This window comes from Hibiscus syriacus, unplaced genomic scaffold (genome assembly GCF_006381635.1).
Source record: "Hibiscus syriacus cultivar Baekdansim isolate YM2019G1 unplaced genomic scaffold, ASM638163v2 tig00110264_pilon, whole genome shotgun sequence".
Classification (NCBI taxonomy): Eukaryota; Viridiplantae; Streptophyta; class Magnoliopsida; order Malvales; family Malvaceae; genus Hibiscus; species Hibiscus syriacus.
In genome coordinates, this window is record NW_024062653.1 from 2,266,891 (window position 1) to 2,285,990 (window position 19,100).

Here is a 19,100-nt window from a genome sequence, read left to right on the forward strand (position 1 = left end):
GCTTTTGATACGGAGCCTACCGGTACTAGTTATGCTATTGGTTTTGTCGTTGATAAGCGAAGGGGGATTATTCTCACTAATCGCCATGTGGTCAAACCAGGTCGACTTCCGTCAACACTTAATTTCTTTATTTAATTCTTCTTTGTGTTGGCTTTGCTTGATACTTTTGTTGTTTCCTCTTTTGCTTCTCCAGATAGAAGTGAAAAAGCTCGTCGCTTATTAGTAATTGAAAAAATATATAAATTTAATTGTTTTGAGTAATTAAATGAATGATTTTGTTGTTGCACGGATCAATGGATCACTTATGTTTGATACTTTGATTGTTGAATTTTTTAGCTATATGCTCATATTTATTCTTGAGTATGATTTTATTTTTACGACTATAGTTTTTACTTTTGAGCAACTTTTTGAAGAAAAATAAAGCAGATAATAGACAAAAAGACAATAGTTGAATGGTATTGTCTGTGTCTTTAAAATGTTGGAAACAATGTTTGTAAATTGAGAAAAATGACTCTGTTTTGTCTGTTTTTAGGACCTATTGTTGCCGAAGTAATGTTTGTAAATCGAGAAGAAATAACTGTGCATCCTATATATAGAGATCCGGTGAGTAAACTCTGCTACATAGCATTTATCTTATTTTGGTATTATTTAGTTCATTTTTATGCACTAGGATTTCTTGACGTGACTTCTGAAATGTACTGTTATTACCTATCTGTATAATTTTTGTTGTTTTCCATGGAAGGCTTGATTTTTGAGCCTATATTGATTGAAATTACTTGATTTGGTTGTATTTAGATCGTCTGTCGCTTTATATGCCTTGCATAGAAGTTAGTTTTTTTCTTCTGTGTTCTTTCAACAACAACTATTATTTATACATCCTGCTAACTGAAAACACTATATTTTTTTATTAGCTTCATGATTTTGGCTTCTTTCATTACGATCCTGATGCAATTCAATTTTTAGACTATGGGGAGATTCCACTTGCCCCAGAGGCCGCTTGTATTAGCTTAGAAATCAACGTTGTTGGTAATGATAGTGAATAGAAGGTAGTTGAATCATATTATTAGTCTTTGCTATACTTTTGTTAATTTAACACTTTTATTTTGTTAACATTATGCACTGATGTTTAATTTTATGTTTAATTCCATTTACTAGGATTGTAAAAAATCATTTAAGTGAAAGGAGTCCTTAAGTTGGTGTAACATCCTCAATACCAGGTTAGTGATTAAATTGTAAAATTTTAAAATTTGGGGGTAAAAATAGGATAGTTGAATAGTTCAATGATTTATATGTAGATATTTCCTTAAAGTTGTTAGTAATTATTAAAGGAATTAAAGGGCAAAATGGTCATTTGACAAGAAAGATATTTTTCCCCTTAATAAATATGAATCACGTGGGGGTGGGGGAAAGAGTTATCTGGAAACTCTTTCTTCTTTCTTCTTCTTCCTCTCCTCCCGTGAAGGCTCCAAGGCAAAGGTGAGTTTTCTGGTTAATCAATTAATTGTTAATTTTATGAGTTAGTTTTGATAATTAGATGATAACTAAACTTAAGGAAAACTTAAGTTATCTTAAAATCAAAAGATAAATGAGTTAGAAGAGATTGAAGAATTGGAGTTTTTAAGTGAAATTTTGAATAAGAAGGTTTACATGAATTTAGAGGATGAATTTGACTTGTCATCTATGAGAATAAGAAGCTAGAAGTGTTAAAATTAAGTTTGGGTAATATGTAAAATTTGGTATGATTATTGATTTCTATATGGAGAATAGAATTTTGAGGTTTAAGATGAAATTAATGGGTATAAATTAGTTTAAGTATGTATATTTGAGTTAAGAATATTAAAGGAAGTGAAATAGGAAGTGTGGAGCTGAAAATGAAGTGATTTTCGAGCTCAAAACATGATTTCTGGGCTAGGGGAATCGATACCCCCTCAACTGAACAAGAAATTCCAGAATGTCTTTGGGGAACCGATTCCCCCATAGTAGAGAACCGATTCCCCCTAAAAGAAAAAGTTATTATTGGTTTAATGAGTTCAGTTAAGTTTCTAGTATCAAATTACAAGGTGTAGGTATCTAATAATTGCCTTAAAATGTATAATTATGTAGATTCAGAGCCTAAACGAGTTCCGGAATCATTGTCAAGTAAGATCGATCAAAGGGAAAGATAAGAGATTGGAATTGACTTAAGAGTCCAAGTGAGTGCATATTCAATAGTGTATGATGGGTGATCGGAAGAAGACTTGCGATGAGTCTATTTCCTGAAGCGTTACATATGAATTCATGATTAAAGGCATGAGTTGAATATGAGTGTATGTATGCTTGATTATATGAATTGATATGTTTTGTATGTGCTATGTGGTTTATGTACAAACACTATTAAGTGTTAATGAGAGAATATCACATAAGTTATGAAATTATATGAATATAGAAGATAAGTCAAGAGATGTAGGGAAATGGAAATAGAGGTTATTGAAGAATCATAGGAGAATAAATATAAGTAATATGATAATGAAATATAAGACTATGTGAATACATGGTTATGAGAATTAGTAAAATAGAGTTATTTGATTTAATGAGAATTGAGGAAACTAAATAAGATTGAATTATAAAATGGAATGTGAATAATATATCAATTAGGGAACTTGAATATAAAGCGATGATATGTATATATATATAGGATAAATTATATGCTAAAGATCTATGGAGTTATATGAAAAGGTTATAAAGAATATATGAAATTGAATTAATTAAATAAATTAAAGTAGTATATAAATAAAATACTATTAAGTATAATATATATGTTTAGAAATACGACATAAGTTATATAATCTAAGGGAATACAAAGAAATAAAGTATAAAGTAGACGAAATGAGATAAGTTATTATATATCTATATGATATATGTTATCAGGTAATATGAAAGGATTCAGAAAACTTATATAAGCTATGTGAAAGTGATCTAGGTGTTTATATGTGAAATACGTGTAGTGATTACCAGAGCATAAGAGATAAGTCAGAGAATGTGAATAATATGACCAGAAACTATGAGCCTGTGTGATGATGTAACACTCCAATTTAGGGGTTAAAATTAAGAAATTAAAAAGTGGAGGATTTAATTGGTATTTTAAAGGAAACTGTGGGTTAAATTGTAAAATTTTAAAGTTGGCAGACTATTTTATGAAGTGCAGGAAGTTCAGTGGCTAAACTCATGGTTTACCCATTTTTATTATGGGATGAATTATAACTCCCCACCCGTGCTCAGTTTTCCAGATTCCTCCCATTTCCCTCCCACGTTCGCCCTACTTCGAACTCCGATCTACTCGCCGTCTGACCTCCGATCGACAAGCCAAAACCACCATCGTGTTCGTTGTCAACAGAGGAACAAAACCCCTCAAACCTTTCGTCGTGAATCATCGCTGTTCGTCGTGAATTTCAGTCGGAAGTATCGTCGGTAATAACTGGGTTTTAGTTGGTTTTTTCATCGATTCACGACGATCGGGTCATCCGTTTACGACATCTCCCGCACCATCGTGATCCTTGTGCCGTTCCGAGTCCCCCGGTGTCCTCCCTTTTCTCCAGCGGCGGCGGCGCGTGTGGAGGTGAAGCGATCAAATTTTTCGATTCGTTGAAATCGAGCTCTCCGCCGTTTAAAAAAATTGAACCGAGCTTTGTAAGTATCTCGAAATCGCTTAAAATAATTTTTAGGAATATTTCCGATATCAGAGCAATGTTCACGCGCAGCCACTGCGCGTGGGGAAGGAAAAATGACCGGTTTGACCGGTTTTGGTGCATAGTTGACCGGTTTGACCAGTCATAACCCGACTCGACCCGACCCGACCTGTTGACCCGACCCGTTGACCGTTGACCGTTGACCGGCGTTGACCACTGTTGACCAAAACTTTGACCGGCTTTGACCGTGCATTAAACGACCTTTGACTTCGACCGAGTATACCTATCCTGACATTTTTCGACGTTCCAAATCCGATTCCGTTGTCCGTTTTTCGAAATTCGAATCCGAAGGCCTCGAAATTACCGATCAAACCTGTTGACTTTGATTTTGACCGAAAATTCCAAATTTCCGAAAAGTCATATTTTATGCTTTTGACGTCCTGAATCCGAATCCGAAGTCCGTTTCGCCAAATTCGAACCCGGTAAGCTGTCTTTCACTGATTTATCACCCGATTCGATCCGTTTATCGCAATTAAGCTCCGTTTCTGATATAATTTATGTTGATATGTATCTGAGGAATTATTGGAAGTTGAATTGAAGATCAAAGGCGTGCGAATGGAATTTTTATGGTAGATCAGTATTGCACGAAAATCGAGGTAATACTTTACTACCTCTTTATGCTTTATGAAACATGTTTATATTGATAAATGCATGAACAAGATAATGTTGGTCACTTTGGTGGAGTTGAATAATTTATACACTCGATATGATGTGGTAGAAATTCTGTAAATAATTACGGATCGAATGACTAATATAAGAGATTGAGGAATTGTTAGATTAAATTACAAGTTTGTGATTAGTGATAAAGAAATCAGCCCTGTATCTGTAACTTATAATTTATTTCATCAAAGGTTAAATGTTAAAGGTACTTGGATGAGAAATTATGAGAATACTCCGGTAGGATAAAATTACGATAATACCCTTATGTTATAAAAAGACAGGATTTGAATATGGAAGTTAGATAAGAGGATTTTACAGACATATTGATCTGATAAAAATATTGATGTGCATAAGAAATTTAGTTTTATTTGGAAATTATGGATAACCGGTTTTAATCCTATGAGAGTTTGTGAAGGATACTAAAAGTTTGTTAAGAGAACTGTTTCAAGATCAGAGAGTGTTCAAGAAAGCAATTAATCATGGGATCTCTAAATTATATTATTTTTGTTAAGAGTTAATATCGAAATTATCTGGTTAAGAAATTACGGAAATACCCTTAAGAGGTAGAATAGTCTGAGTTGACTCTGAATGAGAAAATACTTAGGGGATTCGTACTTATCTCGATTAAGTACGGATTTAATTGTTAAGATCCTGACTTAGTGCAGGAAAATTCCTGATATTCCGTTTGTAAAATCTGAGAAGGCACTTGACCCGGAAATATCTGAGTTATGAGTAAATACCAGAAGAATAATTTGTTGGGGTTGTTCTGTTGTCTAAATTGTTCGAAAGGAGTGAAATAAATGATAAGATTAAATTTAATAGTAAGATCAGACAGAATGAAATGATTAAAGTACACTGAATTTGTACAATGACCAAGAATACCACCAAGCTCAAGAATGATTGGATATCCTCGAGGTCTGAAATGAATGGAATAAAACTGAATACCAAAATTACCAAAATACCCTTATGACCTATATTAAGTAAATATCTTGGATTAATTAAGGAATCCAAATAAGCATAGGTGTTGGACTACTTTTAAAAGTTATGGAATAAAACTTAAGTGAGTAGATCAACCCTAAAGCTATGTCAGTACCTGAACGACATAAATATTACATGAATATTTTATCTAATTTTTGATTTGAATTCTGATCTGATATTTTACCTGGATTCTGATCTGATATCTGACATGGATTCTGATCTGATACTTGACTTAGATTCTGATATGTTACTTGACATGATTTCTGATATGATACTTGACCTGATTTATGTTTTGATTTTTGATATATCCGTTTACGGATGGAAAATGTTTTAATTGGGGGGTATTGTTGAAGGAAGAAGTTTCGCAGGTTCCTCGGCTTTGTGCTCAGGGCCTTATATGATGTGTTGGGTTGGGTGTATGGTTCTGGGGAACCTACACATTATGATGTGTTGGAATGGGGGTATATATATATATGTTTTAAAAAGATCTGAAAAGTTACTTGGTTTTTGGGAACACACTAGATAACCTATTCTGATCTCTTGAACTCAGTCATCCGAAATATTTGTCTGAACTGAAAGCTCATTGTCTGTTACCATGTGAAATATCAGTAGGATCTTTGCTCAGCATAAAAATCTATAAATGTTTGGAAATAATAAGTATATGTATGGTTATCTGTATCTGCACGTTCTTCAGCATCATCTGGTAGTTCTGTATTACTGAGATTTTCGAAGCTCAATCTATTGCTCACCTTTTTAGGTTAAAAGAATTGTACCAGTGCAGTTATTGACATCAGTAAAGGAATTCTTCTGGCGTTGTTTCCAAAGAATGGTACATGTGATTAGGGGGCATGTAATTGTATTTTGTTTTATATATGAGTCCAAAGGTCTGTTTTATTTTTAAATAGTGACAAATGATTTTATAAGTTTACATGTTCTGGTAAAAAGTTTTAAATTTTCCGCTATTTTTACAGTGGGTCGCTCCGGTGGCCCAAATGTGACACCCAGATCGGCTCTGGTTACCCTTATCGGTCTGTATGGGTTACATTTAGTGGTATCAGAGCCATGGTTGAGTCAAATTTTTTCAAGATAGACCGGTCGGTCGAATGTCAAAATATGTCTGATCAGTACATGCCCCTAGACTGCAATCGTACCTCTTTGAGCCGGAACTCCAGGGCTGAGTCCCTATATGTAGCGAGTAAACCAAAGTTTCTATCTGTTAAGGCTATACTTGTACAAAAAGGAATACCAGTAACATCTGTCTAAACGCTATAAAGTACCTCACGAACCATGTGAGAGTTATTTATCTGAAAATTTCTGACTTGACTCCGGAAATGAAATTGGGATATGCTACTGCTCTATGAGCTTATTCTTATGACAAAGATTGAATTGATTACTCAATGACATTTTCGTTGGGAAAAGTTTTGATAAGAATGTATACTGAATTGGTTAAGGATTAGTGGAGGATCCATATTTCTAAAAGAGCTACACGAAAGATCTGAAAGAATGATGAAAATTTCATTTCTGTAATAATGTGACATGAATGAATTTCGAGGACGAAATTCTTTTAAGGAGGGGAGAATTGTAACACTCCAATTTAGGGGTTAAAATTAAGAAATTATAAAGTGGTGGATTTAATTGGTATTTTAAAGGAAACAGTGGGTTAAATTGCAAAATTTTAAAGTTGGCAGACTGTTTTATGAAGTGCAGGAAGTTCAGTGGCTAAACTCATGGTTTACCCATTTTTATTATGGGATGAATTATAACTCCCCACCCGTGCTCAGTTTTCCAGATTCCTCCCATTTCCCTCCCCCGTTCGCCCTACTTCGAACTCTGATCTACTCGCCGTCCGATCTCCGATTGACAAGCCGAAACCACCATCGTGTTCGTTGTCAACCGTGGAACAAAACCCCTCAAACCTTTCGTCGTGAATCATCGCTGTTCGTCGTGAATTTCAGTCGGAAGTATCGTCAGTAATAACTCGATTTTAGTTGGTTTTTCATCGATTCACGACGATCGGGTCATCCGTTTACGACACCTCCCGCACCATCGTGTTCCTTGTGCCGTTCCGAGTCCACCGGTGCCCTCCCTTTTCTCCGGCGGCGGCGGCGCGTGTGGAGGTGAAGCGGTCAAAGTTTCCGATTCGTTGAAATCGAGCTCTCCGCTGTTCAAAAAATTGAACCGAGCTTTGTAAGTATCTCGAAATCGCTTAAAATAATTTTTAGGAATTTTTTCGGGAATATTTCGATATCAGAGCACTGTTCACGCGCCGCCACTGCACGTGGGGAAGGAAAAATGACCGGTTTGACCGGTTTTGGTGCATAGTTGACCGGTTTGACCGGTCATAACTCGACCCGACCCGACCCGTTTACCCGACCCGACCTGTTGACCCGACCCGTTGACCGTTGACCGTTGACCGGCGTTGACCACTGTTGACCAAAACTTTAACCGGCTTTGACCGTGCATTAAACGACCTTTGACTTCGACCGAGTATACCTATCCTGACATTTTTCGACGTTCCAAATCCGATTCCGCTGTCCGTTTTTCAAAATTCGAACCCAAAGGCCTCGAAATTGCCGATCAAACCTGTTGACTTTGATTTTAACCGAAAATTCCAAATTTCTGAAAATTCATATTTTATGCTTTTGACGTCCTGAATCCGAATCCGAAGTCCGTTTCGCCAAATTCGAACCCGGTAAGCTATCTTTCACTGATTTATCACCCAATTCGATCCGTTTATCACAATTAAGCTCCGTTTCTGATATAATTTATGTTGATATGTATCTGAGGAATTATTGGAAGTTGAATTGAAGATCAAATGCGTGCGAATGGAATTTTTATGGTCGATCAGTATTGCACAAAAATCGAGGTAATACTTTACTGCCTCTTTATGCTTTATGAAACATGTTTATATTGATAAATGCATGAACAAGATAATGTTGGTCACTTTGGTGGAGTTGAATAATTTATACACTCGATATGATGTGGTAGAAATTCTGTAAATAATTACGGATCGAATGACTAATATAAGAGATTGAGGAATTGTTAGATTAAATTACAAGTTTGTGATTAGTGATAAAGAAATCAGCCCTGTATTTGCAACTTATAATTTATTTGCAACTTACAATTAAGCTCCGTTTCTGATATAATTTATGTTGATATGTATCTGAGGAATTATTGGAAGTTGAATTGAAGATCAAATGCGTGCGAATGGAATTTTTATGGTCGATCAGTATTGCACAAAAATCGAGGTAATACTTTACTGCCTCTTTATGCTTTATGAAACATGTTTATATTGATAAATGTATGAACAAGATAATGTTGGTCACTTTGGTGGAGTTGAATAATTTATACACTCGATATAATGTGGTAGAAATTCTGTAAATAATTACGGATCGAATGACTAATATAAGAGATTGAGGAATTGTTAGATTAAATTACAAGTTTGTGATTAGTGATAAAGAAATCAGCCCTGTATTTGCAACTTATAATTTATTTCATCAAAGGTTAAATGTTAAAGGTACTTGGATGAGAAATTATGAGAATACTCCGGTAGGATAAAATTACGAAAATACCCTTATGTTATAAAAAGACAGGATTTGAATATGGAAGTTAGATAAGAGGATTTTACAGACATATTGATCTGATAAAAATATTGATGTGCATAAGAAATGTTAGTTTTATTTGGAAATTATGGATAACCGGTTTTAATCCTATGAGAGTTTGTGAATGATACTAAAAGTTTGTTAAGAGAACCGTTTCAAGATCAGAGAGTGTTCAAGAAAGCAATTAATCATGAGATCTCTAAATTATATTATTTTTGTTAAGAGTTAATATCGAAATTATCTGGTTAAGAAATTACAGAAATGTCCTTAAGAGGTAGAATAGTCTGAGTTGACTCTGAATGAGAAAATACTTAGGGGATTCGTACTTAACTCGATTAAGTACGGATTTAATTGTTAAGATCCTGACTTAGTGCAGGAAAATTCCTGATATTCCGTTTGTAAAATCTGAGAAGGCACTTGACCCGGAAATATCCGAGTTATGAGTAAATACCAGAAGAATAATTTGTTGGGGTTGTTCTGTTGTCTAAATTGTTCGAAAGGAGTGAAATAAATGATAAGATTGAATTTAATAGTAAGATCAGATAGAAGGAAATGATTAAAGTACACTGAATCTGTACAATGACCAAGAATACCACCAAGCTCAAGAATGATTAGATATCCTCGAGGTCTGAAATGAATGGAATAAAACTGAACACCAAAATTACCAAAATACCCTTATGACCTATATTAAGTAAATGTCTTGGATTAATTAAGGATTCCAAATAAGCATAGGTGTTGGACTACCTTTAAAAGTTATGGAACAAAACTTAAGTGAGTAGATCATCCCTAAAGCTATGTCCGTACCTGAACGGCATAAATATTACTTGAATATGTGTTTGTCTTCTCAAGTTTGGCTCGATGATAATTTTGGAAGTATTCAGCTCAGCTCAACTCTAGATCGCGTTAAGCACTAAGAATTAGATATTTGTTCGATAAATCAACCACGAAGACCGAACTGAACAGAAGTACAATATGTATCCGAAATTTAGAGACGTCCAAATTAATCTAGAAAACTCTGAAGTAATAGGAATGGATTTGACTACTAAGTGAAATAAGTAACCTCAATGACTAAGATTTTAATAAGTGATTTGGATGACTCTGGAAACGTTAATGAACATACACGATGTACTATTCTTCTGGATCATGAACTACAAATCAAACACGTCAGTATTTCATGATATAGTGGAAGCGTAAAAATGAAATAAAGACATTGGAAGATTTATTCAGTGATGATTCCGAAGATGATCTATGGATAAGAATTTTTGGTATTAAAGTGTAAATACCCTAGAAGGACACGAAATGACCAGTCGATAAGTATTAGTTCTGGGAACTATTCATTTAAGAGTTGTTTGATAATGCGATCAATTGACATAGATTGTTAAGGTTCTGAATCTTCGTTGTTAAGTTGTTCGATTATCCACTCAATGGATATGGATGTAAAAGATCCTGAATACCCTTCTGATTACGTACAACTTCTGAAAACTGTCCGAATAAGATATGATCTTGATAATTCACATTCTGAATAACTGATGATTCCGATAGTTATTGAAATATTCCTATAGTGATCCTAAATACCGACATTCTATCGGTAAACTGAAGATCCGTGTTTCTTTGCCTTATAAGAGTATCTAGTCCCTCTAAATAATGTTTATAAACTTTGGTGTGTTCCCTACTCACATGAATATTTTATCTGATTTTCGATTTGAATTCTGATCTGATACTTGACATGGATTATGATCTGATATCTGATATGGATTATGATCTGATACTTGACTTGGATTCTGATTTGTTACTTGACCTGATTTCTGATATGATACTTGACCTGATTTATGTTTTGATTTTTGATATATCCATTTACGGATGGAAAATGTTTTAATTGGGGGGTATTGTTGAAGGAAGAAGTTTCGCAAGTTCCTCGGCTTTGTGCTCAGGGCCTTATATGATGTGTTGGGTTGGGTGTATGGTTCTGGGGAACCTACACATTATGATGTGTTGGGATGGGGGTATATATATATATATGTTTTAAAAAGATCTGAAAAGTTACTTGGTTTTTGGGAACACACTAGATAACCTATTCTGATCTCCTGAACTTAGTCATCCGAAATATTTGTCTGAACTGAAAGCTCATTGTCTGTTACCATCTGAAATATCAGTAGGATCTCTGCTCAGCATAAAAATCTATAAATGTTCGGAAATAATAAGGATATGTATGTTTATCTGTATCTGCACGTTCTTCAGCATCATCTGGTAGTTCTGTATTACTGAGATTTTCGAAGCTCACTCTATTGCTCACCTTTTCAGGTTAAAAGAATTGTACAAGTGCAGTTATCGACATCAGTAAAGGAATTCTTCCGGCGTTATTTCCAGAGAATGGTACATGTGATTAGGGGGCATGTAATTGTATTTTGTTTTATATATGAGTCCAAAGGTCTGTTTTATTTTTAAATAATGACAAATGATTTTATAAGTTTACATGTTCTGGTAAAAAGTTTTAAATTTTTCGCTATTTTTACAGTGGGTCACTCTGGTGGCCCAAATGTGACACCCAGATCGGATCTGGTTACCCTTATCGGTTTGTGGGGGTTACAGATGAAATGAATATATGAAAACATGACTATGAGATATGTGGTAAGAAGTTGTGATTAAATGATCAAGGGATATAAGCTAAGGGATATATGTGAATTATATGAAAATGTACTATGTGTAAGTGAATTACGTGATTATATGAATATGAAATCATATGAGAATTGATATGAACTACGTGATTACATGTATGTGTGAATGAAGCTACGAGCTTATATGAATATGTGATATGTTTACATGAATATGTTCAAGGATATAAAAGATAGTGCCCATGTTATGTGTCTTGAGAGCTTTGGGGTATAGTTGGCATGCCAAGAGTCGAGGGTCTACGCGGTCTTTTGGGACATATAGGTATCCTATAGAATATTTATGAGGTCCTTTGAGACACGTATTTGGTACTTAGCATATGTATATGATTCTTAAGGAATTTTCTACGTGGTCATTCGGGACGTATATGTATTCTTTGGAGCATGTATGAGGTCTTTTGAGACACTTACTTGATCCTTGGTATATGTATATGGTTCTTAAGGAATTTATATGTGGTCCTTATGGACAATCTTATATGGCACTACGGTGCAAATTCTACGCAGCACTTCGGTGCAATTATACGAGCTGTGGTGACAGCATTAATACACAACCTCTATAGACTCACGTACCTATAGTTCTCACATATGTCCATGGGCTAATCATGAGATAATAACAAATATATGTTTGTGATACGATATGATGTTGTGTGTGTGTATATTGTTTAATTAAGGGGTTTAAGTATAAAAGTATGTGATTAAAAGATAAACTGTTAATGATGCTTTATGTGTATGTAGGTATATTTTGTTAAGTAATCTGATATGATTTTGTATGCTATGATGAAATAAGGTGATTTAGTATAGCATGATAGAATGAAACATGCATGCATTGTTAAATGTTATTAAGTGCATTATAAGTTTTATTTGCCTCACTAAGTCATCGACTTAGCATGTGAGTGTTTCACACGTAGGTTCTGAAAAGCTAGAAGAAAAGCTAAGAGACCAAGACAGGTCAGCATCTCCCTTACAAATTTCAGATCAGAAAATATATGATTTAAATGATTTTGGTTATTTTGAATATAATTGGCATGTACTAAAGGATTGAGTTAATATGCTTTGATTAATTTTAGTTATTGTGGTCAAGTTATGTAAATAAACTGCTTTTACTTTAATTAAAGTTTTAAATTTTCTTTGAATTTTGTCAAGAGTCAAAGTTTAAAAAGTCAATGTGACACCTCGGACTCGTATCCGGGTCGGGTACGGGTTGAGGGTGTTACAGTTGGCTTTTGAGAAAAATCATGGCTTTGATGTAATGCTTCCATAGAACATAAAACCATAATTAATTGTTATTGTTATGGTTTGAATAAAAAATTGTAGGTTTCCATATTGGCAGAAACACTTGCTCGTTTGGATAGGGATGCCCCTCATTATAAAAAGTATGTGGCAGTTTATTAATGGTTTTCTTGTGAATCGTCTACTTTCTCAGTAGATTTAATATCATTGATCTTTTGACAAATTATCATCTCTATCAAAACCCTTAGATAACCACATGTTTTTTTCCTATTAAACTGGTATGTACAGTTGTTGATTTTCTTTTTATGCCTTGTAATCGTGATGATGAATGTTTATACATATTTTCATTAACATTTCAGAGACTTGTGGTTCCAAAATTTATCATGGTAACGCAACCTTTATTGAATTTTTCTTTCGGATGTTGTTTGTTTTATCATCTGCAACTTCTCAAATACAGTTTTTTCTGAATCAAACTTAGATGATTTTAAACTTTTCTACCAATTAAAGACATAGTATCCCTCTATCTTGAATTTGACAGTCTTCATTTTAATGATTTATACCTGGTGATGCATGCCATATAGGAGTTACATACTCACTGCATGTATTACTTTTCATTTTAGGTAGTCATTCTGTGTTGTATATTTTTCTAGTTGACTTTATAATAATCTGAAATCACATTTTCCTTTGACAATATTATATGTAAGCAATTTTTGATGACGTACTCAGTATTTTACATTATAGTCATGACTTCTGGTCAGTAATTTGACCTATTCTGTCTAGCTTATGATTTCTAGAACTTTCTGGCTCTTTATTGATTCTTTTACAGTTGTAATGTGTGGCATGGTTGTTGACATGCTTATTTGTTACAGGGATGGCTATAATGACTTCAACACTTTCTATATGCAAGTATGTATTATATTCTTCATGGATCCATTGGTTTAGATTTTTAATTTTTTTCTCTATTGTTATTTGAATATGAGCAAAAATATGGTTTTACTATGGAATGTATAAAAAAAATATCTCAAGTGTCTTTTGTAAATTATGTACTTGCTAGTTTCCATATTTTAACACCAATGTTTGACATACAAATAGTTTAGGATAGAGGTTTTGACTTTAAGATTTCTTATATTAAAATTTCATTTTTTTTATATATTTAATATATGAAGGTTTTAATACCAAAATGTGTAATATAAAGAAGCAAAAAGGAAAAAGGTAACTACAGTTACGTTCACAATAATTTCTATTAGATAGGTTTGTCCACTTTGAGATTTTAACATTGGGAATGGTTGTTAATGCTCTGCTCCAAACATGGACAAAAGACTCAACAGTCAGATTTTCAAATCGAACTTCAATCTTCGGGAATTCCAAATCCTCTCTGCGACACCACAAACTAAAGCGAATTTTAAACAACAATGAAGACCACTCTAGGAGAGAATAATGATAACAACCTCAATCAAGAACTTCAAAATAAAATGCTGAAATTATTGAATGAATAAATATAAATTTTAGCTTTTGTTCTGATTTTAAAAAATGTTTAAATTATAAAATTTAGTTTTTGTTATCTTTAGGAGTAAAATGGTTCATCTATTAAAATTTTCATATGCTTATTTAGTTAAATCATGATGTAAAATTTTAATATATTTTTAGATAATTAATGTAAAAAAATAATATTATTTATAATTAAAATAATACATGATATATTTACTCTTTTATTCTACCCGTTTATCTTTTAAATTTTATAAAAAAATTATATATAAATTTTATTAAAAAGTATATAAATTTAAAATAATAAAGTAATATATTTTTATACTTTTTTATATGAATATTTTAATTTAAATATTTAGAATTCCCCTTGTTAACACATATAGCACAAGGACAATTTGGTAAAATATACATTCCAGTAATCTCATATTCCTTCAACCAAACACTGTAATCATACATTCCTGCCAAATAAACCAAACACAGTAATGTAACATTCCCAGTAATCCTATTCACTGGTAATCTTACATTCCCACTAGTAATCTTATATTTCGTGAACCAAGCGCACCCTTAGGGGAAATTTTTGTTCATTTTCAAGCATGAATTCAACCTCCTATGATTAAATTCACGCATTTCTAATCATAACAACATCAAATTGAATCAAAATCCCATCCTTCTCATAATCCTTAATATGGTCAAACCTTATTTATGCATGTACAATTAATTTTAACTATCATACATGCTTTCGAAATAATCACTAACATCTAAAACATAAAAATCCTTCATCAATTCTTCAAGATCACTAAATTTCCTTAAACCTTAATCATGAAATCTCATCACATAATCATCTTCACCAGGAAATATTGGTACCAAATGATAGAGAATTTCATGTAGATTAATTTTCTATCTAATAACTAAATCCAAAAATCAAGTATATTGCTTCAAAAATCCAAATAAAAATCCTTACCTTGGAGAACTTGGAGTTTCTACCTTGAAGACGTTGAATGCTGATAATGGCTTAATTGTGTTGAATATTCTAGCATTTAAAAGATAAAACACATGGCAATTTCTAATTAATTGAATTTAATATTCAATTAATGAAAAATCTCAAAAATACCCTTAATAAATCTTGAAAATTACCAAATTCCATTGTATTATATTCCATTAAAATATTCATTGGTAAAAAATGAATCAACTTGGCTTTGACTTTCGAATTTGTCCATGCAAAATTTCAAAAATTGCATTTTAGTCACTAAAATTTCATTATTTCGGTCAAATCAGAACATTTGCACTGTTCTGAGCGAAATTTCTCTGATCTAAAATATGAAATTAATATTTCCAACCATTTTCTAACATCCTTCAAATTTTTGTAAAATTTCGGTTCAATCCGATTATCCAATTTCAATATCGAACTTTATTGCTTTCAAGCTTTTAACATAATTCTCGTATCAAAAAATCTAATTCTAAATAAAATCCCTATTTTAATACAAACTATTCATTTACATATTAAAATATATAACTTTTAAAAATTACAAATTTCAGTCCCTATATTTTCAAAGTTTATACTTTAGCCCCTAAACTTTCAAAAGTTACAGTTTAGTCACTGGTCCAAATTTGGGGTATTACAGTTATGAAAGATTAAATATAAAAAGTTTTTAAGTGAATTGTTAATAGATAGGTTGTAAATAAATCTTGAGGCTAAATTTGACTTGTCATGAGTTGAAATAAGAAATTCAAAGTGTTAGAACTGAATTTGGAACATGTTGATAAATTGATATGATTATTGATTTCAAGTAAGTATGTGGGGTATTGGATATCAGGATGAGTTAAAATGATATAAGTTTATTTGAATAAGTGTAGTTAAGCTTAAAGGGTTAAAAGGAGGTTCTAGAAGAAGAATTGAGTGAGTTTTGGTTTATTTACGAAATAGAAATGGTAATTCTGGTTATGGAGTAACGGTACTGGAAGAACAATATCGATACTTCAAGGCATAATCAGTTGAATGCAAAGGGTAGTATCGATATTGGTTGAGTAAGGTATCGATACTGAATAGGGAGTATCGATACCAATTGTTTAGTATTGATACCATTGTCAAGTTATAAATATAAAATTTCAAAATGGTATCAGTACCTATGGGGTGTCGATACCATAAGAGGGTAGTATCGGTACTATAGTAAGAGTATCGATACTATTAAGCTTGAAATGCTAAATTAAGTGGTTCTTTCAACCTAAGTTATATTGATTAGTTATAAGCAATTCGAACTCTGATATTTATATAAGTTGTATAATTGTGTAGATATTAATCGAAAGCAAGTACCAAATGAGTCAACAAGATAAGATTTATCAAGAAAGAGATAAATGTGTTGTTGGGACTAGTGAGGCTAAGGTGAGTGCATGCTATTATGTATATGATGGTATGGAAATAAGACTCGCGATGAGTCTATTTCCAAGATTTGATTGCATGAATTTATGAATATTAGTATGTGCTTGATATGATTATTATGTATGCATGAGTAGATGAACAGAGTCACAGGTGTCCTATGTTATTATATGTGTTATATAGTAACTATATGAATACATGCATGTATGGTACCTATGTGCTATATGTTATTTTGTGTGATAAGGATATTGGTAATTATATGATAGCAATATATAAATTATATGAATTAGATTTAAGTGATTAAATGAAAAGTGGGATAAACTAGGTAAGGTTGACCTATATGATAATATGAGAATAAATATAAGTTAGGAGATATTGACATAAATGAGTACGAACATGTCAGATAAGCTATATAAGGAGGTTTATATGTTTAAATGAAACTATGATCTAAAACTTGTTAGATTCTTATGTGATATGAGGTATAGTACAAAGATCCATGAAATCATATTAGAATGTTATAGGAACTAGGTGATAATAAGTTATGAGAATATATGTCTATGTGACAAGCTATGTGAAACTGAACTAAGAGAATATAGGAAATTAGTATATAAGAAATATGATATAGTGATTATGTGAAACTAAGATATATGTTATATGACATTGATATACGGACTATATGAAAATGAGTACATGATTGTGTAATAATTTATAGGAATTGGTATAATAAAATTATATGAATAAGTGAAAAAGTAAAATAAGATATGTGATGTTGACAGAAATTATTATATGAACCACTGATATAAGATATGTAAAACTGAATTGTGTATATATATGAAACTGTGGTATACACTATGTGATAAGGAGTTATATGTTATATTATTTATATAAAGAGGTGAGAAGAATATATCAGTTATGTGATATGATTTATGTGACAATAGGAGAATGTGACAATAGGAGAATGTGACATAAACTATACAATAAGATATAATTGATTACATTAACATGTGATATAAGCTACGTGTCAAGGAAATATGTGACTATATATATATGCTACATGATATATGTGATCATAAGAGAATAAAATATAAGCTATATTATATTATATAAGTGATTTCATGAGAAATTATATGAGCTCTATGAGTATGTGAATATGTTATAACAAGAGAAAGTTATATAAGCTATAAGACTATACGAAAATGTTACATGAACCATGTGATAAGAAGCTATGAGACTATATGCATATGTGATATGAGTTATAAGAATTATGATAAATGTTAAAGCCCATATGCATGTGTGATTATTATATGTGTTTCTGGGTGAAATGTGTTATATGAATTGTATAAATGATAACTACAAGATTATATGATAAATGGTATTAATAATAATATTGATAATGATAACATATGTGTGTATGCATTTTGTTATATGTAATATTATACGATTTTGTATTATATGATGATATAAATGTTCTGGTATTGTTATGTATTCAAGTTTCTCTTTATAAGTTTTATATGTCTCACTAAGTCTTAAACTTAGCGTGTGAGTGTTTCACACGTAGGTTCCGAGAAACAAGAAGATGAACAAGGATAGACAAGTCAAGTTAGCTTCTCATTTCCAAAGATCAGATCAGAAAAGTATTTGAATAATATATATTTTTTTATATGGAATGTAGTTGGCATGTAAATAAAAGATTTGAATTGTATACGCTCTAATAAGTTTTGTAAACTATTCGGTTGAAATTGTATAAATTATGCAGTTTTATTTAATAAAAGTTGGAATTTTCATTATTTTGTAAAAGTAAATGTTTTGGAAATTTAATGTAACACCTCGGATTCGTATATGGGTCAGGTACGGGTTAGGGTGTTACATTTAATGGCATCAGAGCTATGGTTTAGCCGATTCTAGGCTTAAACCAAAGTCAAATGAGTTTTAAAATGTATACATGCCAACATAAAGTGAAAAATTTCTAATCTGATAATATAAGGAGTATGTTGTCTTGCTAATAGAATTAAATTGTTATGTTGTATTAGGTGTCTAACAATGAGAGTCTCCGAAGTGACTTTGTGTAGTGAAAATTCGAGGATGAATTTTATTAAAGGGGAAATTTGTAACAACCCAAAAACTGGGCTAGTGACTAAAACGTAAGTTTTTAAAACTTAGTTATCAATTTTAGAAAATTGAAAAGTTCAGGATTTATTATGAATATTTTGTGAAGGATTATTTACTAAATATTGAATGAAGTAAGGGCAAATTGGTCTTTTCAAATGAAAGATTTTAATCTTCCCTTTATAAGGGATTTATTCACATGGAGAAAGGAAGAAAGGGTAAAAAAAAGGTCTGAAAATCATTGTTATATTCTCCCTCGTTGTCGTGAGCT

General features: G+C 32.2%; 1 long non-coding RNA gene across 1 annotated transcript; it reads left to right on the forward strand.

Annotated features, from left to right (window-relative positions):
• Positions 1-997, forward strand: LOC120115475. The gene is made up of 3 exons (XR_005515486.1): positions 1-100; positions 533-603; positions 912-997. It is a non-coding gene; the product is annotated as an uncharacterized LOC120115475 (long non-coding RNA).
• The last annotated feature ends 18,103 nt before the right edge of the window (positions 998-19,100 follow it).